The following is an 11660-nucleotide window of genomic DNA, read 5'->3' on the forward strand; positions in this document are numbered from 1 at the left end:
CTCATCGAGGCCTAGCACTTGCCCCAATGGCTGGGTATAGGTCGCACACTTAAGTTCCATCCATTTTCGAGGCTAGTTAATTCGGCAGGTGAGCTGTTACACACTCCTTAGCAGATTTCGACTTCCATGACCATTGTCCTGCTGCCTTAATCGACTAACACCCTTTGTGGGTTCTAGGTTAGGTGTTGGGCACCGTAATCCGACTTTCGATTCATCCCGCATCTCCAGTTCTGTTTACCAAAAATGGCCCACTTGGAGCTCTCAATTCCGTGGCGCGGCTCAACGGAGTAGCTACGCCGTCCTACCTATTTAAAGTTTGAGAATAGGTTGAGGGCATTGCACCACTGATGCCTCTAATCATTGGCTTTACTTGATACAACTCATGTCCGGGCTCTAACTATCTTGAGGGAAACTTCGGAGGGAACCAGCTACTAGATGGTTCGATTAGTGTTTCGCCCTTACACCCAAGTCAGACGAACGATTTGCACATTAATATCGCTATGGGCCTCCACCAAAGTTTCCTCTGGCTTCGCCCCACTCAGGCATAGTACACCATCTTTCGGGTCCCGACATGCATGTTCACACTCGAACCCTTCTTAGAAGATCAAGGTTGGTCGGCGGTGGAACCCATGCAGGGATCCCGTCAATTAGCTTTCTTGCGCCTTACAAGTTTACTCACCCGTTGACTTGCACACATGTCAAACCTCTTGGTCCATGTTTCAAGACTGGCCGAATGGAGAGCTCGCAGGCAAGTGCTGGGAGTGCCCAGATGCCGAAGCACGCCTGAGGGCACGCGCTGCTAGCCACGATCGAGGCGAAGGCATCTTTGTAGGCTCTTCGACTGCCCGGGCTTTGGCCTCCATCCCAATCCACATCGGTCCACGCCCCGAGTCAATCGGCAGACCGAATAGTCGTCATTCCACATCCGACCGGGGTGCATTGCCAGCCCTCATCCATTTTCCTCCTGACAATTTCAAGCATTCTTTGACTCTCTTTTCAAAGTCCTTTTCATCTTTCCCTCGCAGTACTTGTTTGCGATCAGTCTCTCACCTGTATTTATCCTTGGACAAAATTTACCGCCCGATTAGGGCTACATTCCCAAACAACCCGACTCGTAGATAACGCCTCGTGGTGCGATAGGGTTCGAGCATGACAGGGCTCTCACCCTCTCTGGCACCCCTTTCCAGGGAACTTGGGCCTGGTCCGCCGTTGAGGATGCTTCTCTAGACTACAATTCGAACAACGGGGTTGCTCGATTTTCAAGCTGGGCACTTTCTGATTCACTCGCCATTACTAGGGGAATCCTCGTAAGTTTATTTTCCTTCGCTTATTGATATGCTTAAACTTAGTGGTTAATCTCGCCTGACCTGGGGTCGCAATCGGAGCACCTTGACAGCGGCGCGATAAGGTCACATTAGACCTCCCGCGACGACCTGGACGTGTGCGAGGCGACGCAATAATTTGTCAACCACCACTCGTTGCGACGCGTCGTCTGTCACGAGGGACTCGTTTAGGCAATAACAATTTTATCTTTTATTCGATGAAAAGCTACAAACACAAGACCCTTGTGAGTAAAAAGGTATATATATTATGTAGACAGGTAGAAAATTAAGATAAAAATTACCATTTTGTTGTGTTGAATTTGAGCCACCAAAGCACCCTTGACAACATTGCCGTCAGATCTAGTACTCTTGCTATTATCTAAGTCACCCAATATATATTTCATAAAAGGAAAAAATTAAGGAACAAAAGAAGGGTAGTAATTAAAAGGAAAAACAAATAAATATTTGAAAAGCAAAATCATAATATAAAAGGACTGGAGGTAAAATGAAGTCTTGTCTAACCTTTGAGAGTGGTTCTGTGGTTGTTATGAGATGATTTTGACGGATACCGAGTCTTATGGGCCTTGTTGAGCAATTTATATTGTTGAAGGCTCAAATGTATTTTTTCTACAAATTTAAATTAAATTCATTAGATCACAATTAAATATAAATTGAGAGAATGATTATAATATCCAAAATTCATAGAACAACTATGTAATTTTAAGCATTCATCACACCTCCCAACCAACTTTATTGCTAGAACCTAGCAATTAGGGCAACAAATCAAATCAAAAAGTAAAATAACAGCAACAACTCTAAACCACTTCCGCAAGAAATCACGATTGAATTTAGCACATGCAACAAGCCCTATCCAATATGTTACCCCTCGTGGACGAGTAAAAGTCTTATGAGGGTTTCCAAAAATGTTACCCACAAACATCCAAAAATTTATTTACTAAAAGGATTTCTTTCATTCTCATGCAAAAGTTAAAGAACAAATCATGAATTTCACAACATTAACAAGATAATTAATCAAAGTTCAATACACTAGCAGCAAGTAAAGATATCTCATGACATTCAAAATTTGGAGTGTGTGAAAAAGTTCAGCCAACATAGACCAACCTTAGCCTTAATGTGAAATATAACCCAAATCTCACCAGTTATTGCACTCAACAAATAAATCACTCAGAATATGGTATAAAAATTACTCTTAACATATGCGAGTAGAACAATGTAAATCCAAGGCAAACTATCCCACGTACAAATTTTTTGAAAAACATTAATATGAAAGAATAAATAAATAGTCTCATGTATAGAATATCAAATACAGAGAATTAAAATTTCTAGAGATGTTACCCACAAATGTCAAAAAATTTCCTTACTCAAAGGATTTCTTTCATTCTCATGCTAGAAACTTAAAGAACAAGTCATGAATTTCACAATCTTAACAAGATAATCAATCAAAGTTCAAGACACTAGCAGCTAGTAAAGATATCTCATGACATTCAGAATTTGGAGTGTGTAATAAAGTTTAGCCAACACAGACATAACCTTAGCCTTAAAGTGAAATATAACCCAAATCTCTTTCTGAAACATGCTTCAACTCAAATCTCACCAATTATTGCACTCAACAAATAAATCATTCAGAATATGGTGTAAAAACTGCTCTCAATATATGCGAGTAGCATAATGTAAATCAAAGGCAAAATATCTCGCATACTAATTTTTTTTTTTAAGAACTCTAACATGAAAGAATAGAAGGTCTCACGAATGGAATATCAAATACTAAGAATTAAAATTACCACACTATCACCCCTATCCATCATGTCCACTTGTAAGCTACACCACTCCCAAGATCAAGTAGGACTTTTATTTGGCTGTAATGTTTGGGTCAAGGAATTATGAAAAAATAACAAAAGGGTAAAGGTGAATAAAAACATGGATGTTTGAGAGCTAATTGGGATAAAAATAAACACAGTTAGAGCATTATTCCAAATGCCTTGCTCTTTCTACTACTTTTTTTTTTTTTTTCTTTTTAAACTTCCTCCTGTTTTTTTTTTTTTTTCTTCATGGAACACAATTTATTTCTTTTTCTTTTTTTTCAGCTTTTCTACTTTTTTTTTCTTTTGTTTTTTTTAAAACAAACTTGCCCATGTCAAACTCAAATAATCCCAACATATCTACAAAATTGAAACGAAAGTATGGGTTGTTGGGTTAAACAAAGAAAGGCTACCATAAAGGCCTCAAATTGGTTTCTAATGGTTCATGACGTAATAATAAAACAAGAAAAATAAATAAAAGGCTCAAAGAAACAAAGATGGCCTAAAATCATCTCTCAAGAATTAGTACGGTCTTTCAACTTACATGATCTCAAGGGAATAAAAGTGTGATAACAAATTGATTTATTCTCAACATTCAATCAAAATGAATAAATAATGAGACTAAACAACAAATTAATGTGCTTCCAAAGAAATTAAGAGTAGATGTATCATAACCCTCCAATAAATGATTGGCACAAAACTCACAGGATTAATAGTCTCCACTATCATTCTTTGAGATTTTCAAGTCATATCCACTTCTCAACTAAAAATCATATTCATGTGGCTAAAGTGCAGTGCAATGATTTCCAAATACGAACACATGGAATACTTTGACAAAGTAGCTAGCATATAGAACTTCAACACAATTTCTCGAGTTAAAGCAATAAAATACTACAAGTACGCCGAATCACTCAATGCATAGAACAAAAGATTACCATGCACACTTTTTGTTTTTCTTTTTTAAACAAAACAACTAACTCATTGTAGCAAGCAAACATATAAATTTTTCTCAAAATAAGTATTTTCTCCCCCCAACCTGAATGATGCATTTGTCCTCAGGGAAGTAAAAGTGTGATAACAAATTGATATATTCTCAGTATTAAACCAAAAATGAAAAAATAATGAGACTAAACAACAAATTAATGCGCTTCCAAAGGAAAATTAAGAGTAGATGTATAATAACCCTCCAATAAATGATTGGCACAAAACTCACAAGGTTAAAAGTCTCCACTATCATTCTTCAAGATTTTCAAGTCATATCCACTTATCAACTAAAAATCATATTCACGTGGCTGAAGTGCAGTGCAATGATTTCCAAATATGAACACATGGAATACTTTAACAAAGTAGCTAGCATATCAAACTTCAACACAATTCTCGAGTTAAAGCAATAAAATACCACAAGTATGCCCAATCACTCAATGTATAGAACAAAAGATTACCATAAGCAATAAAAAAAAAAAAATCTAAACAAAACAAGTAACTTATAACAGCAAGCAAATATATAAATTCTTCTCAAAATAAGTATTTTCTCCCCACCATCTAAACGATGCAGTCCTAAATGTAAAAACAAAATCAAAAAGTTAAGGAGATTACTTTAAATGATTAACCATGTCTATATGTGCCATTGCCTGCAAGGGGTTAGTGCCAAAAACACATAGGAAAAAAAATACAAACGAAAAACTAATTACCCCTAAAAGTAACATTATTTTGAATAACATGCACAAATCGGGTCATCAAAATAATTTTAATCAATTATTTTGAACAACTTTTTGAATGGAGTAAAGAAGTTGGAATCATTGATCTCTAATTATCTAAAAACTACAAAAAAGGATGTTTGTTGTTTCTATAACACGTCACAACAAATGAAACACAAAATTCCAACAAAATCTCCACAAAAGAAAAGATAAAATTGCATAAGATAATACACGTATTAGCAGTTTGCTCTTTGCATGTTTTTTTTCACATGAAACTATTAACAATGTTTTTTTTTTTCCACTTTTTTTTCCATTTCTTAGTTCCTTCTCATACAAGATCCACAAGATGCTTATCACGAAATACAACCCAAATTATTGGAATGGAATTTCCAAACCTCACACATATGTTGAAACATTGTAACAATCGAAGTCAAATACTACACAGTATCAATATAAATAAATTATATATTACATATACATATATATATATATATATATATAACACCACGTATATCAGTATAACCAATTGCCCTATTTTTGTTTCATCATAGAGTAACTGAAAAGGCCACCATTTCAGTACATTATGTAAACAAAAACATAGATGAACTACTCAATTCGCAATTCAACAGCACACACAATTTTCAAACAACACAATTCAAATAATTTTGGTTGAAACTCATATTAAATTGTATGAGTCGAATCGTGCATCATACAATTCTAACACCATACTAGTTGGAACATGTAGAAGCTATGTTAGTAGAATAATTTTGATCAGTTACTCATGAAATACAATATCCATTTCCAAGGAATTGTAGCAATGTAAGTGAATTTATTCTTGAGTGATAACTAAGATTAGAAGTTACCTAGTTGTTAACTCTGCCAGCGGGTGCAAGAGGCAAGACGAGATCTGCTTCCAGATCAGGTTGAAAATATGCAGGCACGTTCATCACCTTCTATCTCCATGACCATGTCAGCTTCCAAAGAATTACGCTCTGCATCACAACATCGAAAAGGATAAATGAAAAAAAATCAAAACTAAAAAAAACTAGCGCCCAATTTAGTTTCCATTTCCAAGCAATGGCAGCAATGTAAGTGAAGGAATTATTGAGTGATAACTGAGATTACCTATTTGTTGACTAACTGCTCAGTTGAGGAATTCTTTAGTCTTCATCACTTGTGTTACAACTCGTTGCTCAGTTGCCATTGAATAAAAAAAAGGTCTACATTTATTGCCCCAAAAACACATGGATTTATTATACATGGCCCAACAGACATCAATTATGTAGCAACTACCACCAATAAACTACTAACTTAACCCTTTTCTTTTTTCTTTTTCTTTTTTTTTTTTTTTTTTTTTGTTGTTAAGTAAGAAAGCCAATTTGTAGACATAAGTAGTAACTCAAAAATAAAATACTACTCAAGCCAATTAGTTTCTCAATTTTCTCTTGACACTAGACTCTAAGGATTTGCAAAGCACACAAATTTCTATCCTAAAATGCCAACTGCTCGGGCTTAATTGTTCTGCAAGCTAGGCGTAAGCTCTCTTTTAGAGGGGGTATTGCCTTTGGCATGTCTTGAGCTTCATTGTAAATCCTCTTTTATGGTAATAAAACACTTATCCCAGAAAAAGCATATCATGACGAACAATGCCTACATGCCAGAGAAGCCAAGAAAAGGAAAACCAACAAATATCAACTATATTCAAAATAATAAAATTTAGTTTTCCAACTCGTACCAAGCATGTAGATTTTGAATTTCTAAACTCTTTTAATTGAGGCATTTCGAAGTGGCCTATTTGACTAGATCAATAAATCAATGGAAGGAAAATAACACGGTCCAGCTGTAAATGGAGTAAGTAGAACTTCAATTGGTGAACAATAATGCTAGACCCCAAATGTTCTAGCAAACACTCACATGGGTCACACCCATGTGAGTGGTAGATTTTTTTTGGTAAATTTTTTTGTATCCCTAGGCATTTTCCTCATTGGTGAAATGAGGAAAGAGACGAAAACCACAAAAGAAAGACACGAGAAAGGAGCACAATGTTACTACTAGGGAACCCAGAAAAAGAAACTCACTTGGTAAGTCAACGAGAGTTGGAAATAGCTAGACAAATGACCCAAGAGACATCAATGCTGGAAACACACTTAGAAATGATTTTTCTAATTTGCGTCAAAAAAGAAAACAGAAAAAAAAAGTGTGAAAGTTAGTAATGCCCTTCACTGCAAATTGAGTCCACAATATCTCCGAAAGCATTCTTTTAGATCCACCTTTTTGAAATTAAACATATGTATTTAGTTGTCAAAATTTCCATTAAGCTCAATTAGTTTCAGTATGAAATTACTATACCATATTTTGTTCCAACAAGGTCGGGAAGGTGCATAATAACTTCAAACATACAAAATAAGATGTGGCATCACATTAGCAATGAAATTTATTTATGAAGTAGCATTAACAGGACAAAAATAAAATAAAACTACAATTATGAATACCAATATATGAAGGGTCTTGTTAACAAGAGCCCAGAGGACACGAAAAGTAGACCCAATTTTTTTTTTTTTTGAAAACACAAGACACTTCTTATTAAATTCAATGCAGTTTTTATTGAAATTAATGCACTTCTTTTAACTGTTTGACCTATTTTCAAGACATTTCTTTATTTGAATCCCAATATTCAACACTCTTAACATTTGTCATATACAAATATCTAATCATAAAGACACAACAATTGCACGAATTATAACTAAGATCATTCCAATAAAATAAATGAAATATATCTTTTAAGAACAGAACCAAAAAGATGACATGAGGAATGAACTTCTCTACATTTCATGAGCTTTAGCATTAATAGGAAAAACTACAAATGTAAGACTGATGTTAGAGGAGGATAAGTTACCAAAATATTTGATATCCATGTTTCATATTTCTTCTTTTCTACTTCTAAATCTGGAAATTCAGTCAAATAAAGAAACTAAATCCTAAGCAAAGAATCATGCCAATCTCAAATCATATATGAGGGAGTAATATAGGGAAATTAGTTAGAAGTTTTCTGTTGTTAAGATTCCAAGAGTCCAGTGTAGCTTCTGCAACGACAGGGTCCAAAAATTCACTGCAATCGAACATTAGAAGGGTGATTTTCAAATATGATTTATCATATGATATGCCGTCATAAATAGAGAATAATTGTACATGATTTTCCTTTTTTCCCCATAAATAAATTACTGTGAAAAGACTACAAACTAAACCATCTTTACCGACTCAAACATGAATGAATGAAGGTCCTCATACTAGGATCAACATCATGTAGAAGCACCTCTCCAAAATAAAGAAAAAATAGACGAATTTCTTAAGTAAAACTGTAGAATAAAAGAACAATGGTTACATTAGCACATATGTAAGCATAATGATAAGGGGAATAACTAGGAGAGAGGCAAATATCAAGCACCAAAAATACTTCAACATTCCAAATAAATGGTAACTACAAGTTAATAACACTTGCAATCAATTCATGGTCATTTTTTTCCAAGTTTTGTTTGGTTCTCTTTTGCATGAGAACCCTCGTGGCTTGAGCTTTGATAGCTTCTTGAGCTGGACAAGGTCTCTTTAACAAAACAACTAACTCATTGCAAAAAAACAAAATCACAAAGGTAAGGAGATTACCTTAAATGATGAACCATGTCTATATATATATATATATATTTTTTTTTTTGAGCAACAAAAATTGTATTAAAAAAGAAAAGATGAACCACGTCTATATGGGCAATGCCTGCAAGAGATTATTGCCAAAAACACAAGGGGAAAAAAATTACAAACAAAAACTAACTACTCCTAAAAGTAACACTACTTTTATTAGTATGTTTATGGGTCTTGATAAATTGGGTCTTTTAATTCAATGTACTCCTCTCCTCTTCAGATGGGAAATTCTCCGAAATTGGTTTAAGACGTTGGCCAGTCACTTTAAAAACATTACCAGTCCTGGGATTTTCAATCTCAACGGCCCCATGAGAAAAAACAGTTTTAACTATGAAAGGGCGGTCCATCTAGATCTCAATTTAGCAGGAAACAAATGTAGTCTAGTTTTACACAAAATAAACTTTTGTGAAGGCTCAACAATTCATTTGAGTACAAACAATATTAACATCAAAAACATATCATATACAATAACACGGGGAGGACTAGTCAATCAACTAGAGGCCCTTTTCTTTTTCAAAATAGCACCCATTTTCTTCTTCCTTGCCTACAAAAATATGCAATTCTGCCTGTAGGCAATAGCAATATTATCTTTCATTTGATGAAAAGCTACAAACAGAAGACCCTTATGAGTAAAAAGGTATATATATTATGTAGAGGGGTAGAAAATTAAGGTAAAAATTATCATCTTGTTGCGTTGAATTCTAGCAAGCCGAGCACGCTTGACAACATTGCGGTCAGATCTAGTGTTCTTGCTATTATCTAAGTTACCCAATATATATTTCATGAAAGGAACAAATAAGGAACATAAGACGGGCAGTAATTAAAAGGAAAAACAAATAAATATTTTAAGGGCAAAATCAGAATATAAAAGGACTGGAGGTACAATCAGATCTTGTCTAACCTTTGAGAGAGGTTTTGTGGATGTTATGAGATGATTTCGAAGCAAATCGAGTCTTATGGGCTTTGTTGAGCAATTTATATTGTTGAAGGCTCAAATGTAGATTTTCTACAAATATAAATTAAATTCATTAAATATAAATTGAGAGAATGAATACAATATCCAAAATTCCAAGAATAACTAAGTAATTTTAAGCATTCATCACACCTCCCAACCAACTTTATTGCTAGAACCTAGCAATTAAGGAGAATAAAATAAATTCAAAAAGTAAAATAAAAGCAACAAATATTAACCACTTCCACAAGAAATCATGATTGAATTTAGCATATGCAACAAGCCCTTAATCCAATAGGTTACCCCTTGTGGATGACTTAAAGCCTCGTGTTTCCAAAGATGTTACCCACAAACATCCAAAAATTTCTTTACTAAAAGAATTTCTTTCATTCTCATGCCAAAGTTAAAGAACAAGTCATGAATTTCACAACCTTAAAAAGATAATCAATCAAAGTTCATGACACTAGCAGCAAGTAACGATATCTCGTGACATTCAAAATTTGGAGTGTGTGAAAAACGTTCAGCCAACACAAACACAACCTTAGCCTTAAAGTCAAATATATCCCAAATCTCTTTCTGAAACATACTTCGACTCAAATCTCACTAGTTATTGCACTCAATAAATAAATCACTCAGAATATGGTGCAAAAATTACTATCAATATACGCGAGTAGAACAATGTAAATCAAAGGCAAAATATCCCGCATACTAATTTTTTTGAAAAACGCTAATATGAAAGAATAAATAAATAGTCTCATAAATGGAATATCAAATACTGAGAATTAAATTTCTACAAGTGTTACCCACAAACGTCAAAAAATTTCTTTACTCAAAGGATTTCTTTCGTTCTCATGCTAAAGTTAAAGAACAATTCATGAATTTCACAACCTTAACAAGATAATCAATCAAAGTTCAAGGCACTAGCAGCAAGTAAAGATATCTTATGACATTCAGAATTTGGAGTGTGTGAAAAAGTTTAGCGAACACAGACACAACCTTAGCCTTAAAGTGAAATATAACCCAAATCTCTTTTGAAAACATGCTTCGACTTAAATCTCACCAGTTATTGCGCTCAACAAATAAATCACTTAGAATATGGTGTAAAACTTACTCTCAATATATGTGAGTAGAATAATGTAAATCAAACGCAAAATATCTCGCATACTAATTTTTTTGAAAAGCGCTAATATGAAAGAATAAATAAATAGTCTCATGAATGGAATATCAAATACTGAGAATTAAAATTATCAAACTATCACCCCTATCCATCATGTCCACTTGTAAACTATACCACTCTCAAGATCAAATAGGGCTTTTATTTGGTTGTAATGTTTGGGTTGAGGAATTATAGCGATCCCGGGTTTACCCTTGTTGTACAGTGATCCGGACATGTGTCCGTGGATGTTGGTAGTTGTTTATTATCTTGTTTGCATCCTTTTTACTTCGTATTTGAGTTATAGGATGTGTTGGGCAGGTTTGTTACAGGTTGGTTGAGTTTAGAAACCAAAACTAGTTGCCCAGATTTTGACCTGTCCGCTCGAGCGGGGGTGTTGGCGCTCGAGCGGGAATTGCACCCATCCAGTATTTTCTGTGCAGTGTTGGACGCTCGAGCGTGGTATTGGCCGCTTGAGCGGGGTTGTGTGAGTGCCGCTCGAGCGGGGAGTTAGAAGCTCGAGCGGAGACTTGGTTCTGTAAAAGTTCTGGGAGTGTGTATCCGCCGCTCGAGCGGGATTGTTGGCGCTCGAGCGAGAGTCTGTGAGTGACGCTCGAGCGGGGTGTTTGATGCTCGAGCGGGTCGACTGGGTTTAAGTTCCGTGTTTTGATTTTTCAAATCACTTTTTCACTTTCTCTTCTCTCTCCTACTTTTCCAAAAACACCATTGTTAAGCCTCTAACTCTAGAACTCTACCTTCTCTCTAGGTTTTGATCTAGTAAGAGTGATTTGCTCACCTTTGGCCTTTACAAAAAAGTTGTTGATCGTCGAGGGTTACTTTTTAATCTGAAAATTTCGAGATTTGGAGCACGTTGGGTTTTGTCTTCTTCTCCCTTGGAGCTCCGAATTTGAGGTAGGGATATCCTACTCCTCTTGTAACGCCCCGACCCTTTACACGTCATCGATATTGTCCGCTTTGGGCTACGCCCGCACGGATTTGTTCTTCCCAGTGGGTCACCCATCC

At 35.3% G+C, this 11660-nt stretch overlaps 1 non-coding gene across 1 annotated transcript in view; it reads right to left on the reverse strand.

Moving 5' to 3' along the window:
• Nucleotides 1-1376, reverse strand: part of LOC114295765 (25S ribosomal RNA) — a 3374-nt gene extending 1998 nt beyond the window's left edge. The window contains exon 1 of the ribosomal RNA XR_003640998.2: nt 1-1376. This exon is cut by the window's left edge and continues 1998 nt beyond it. This is a non-coding gene — a ribosomal RNA (25S ribosomal RNA).
• Nucleotides 1377-11660: the final 10284 nt, after the last annotated feature.

Source organism: Camellia sinensis, chromosome 10 (assembly GCF_055761805.1).
Source record: "Camellia sinensis isolate YWXY chromosome 10, ASM5576180v1, whole genome shotgun sequence".
In the NCBI taxonomy this organism is placed as follows: Eukaryota; Viridiplantae; Streptophyta; class Magnoliopsida; order Ericales; family Theaceae; genus Camellia; species Camellia sinensis.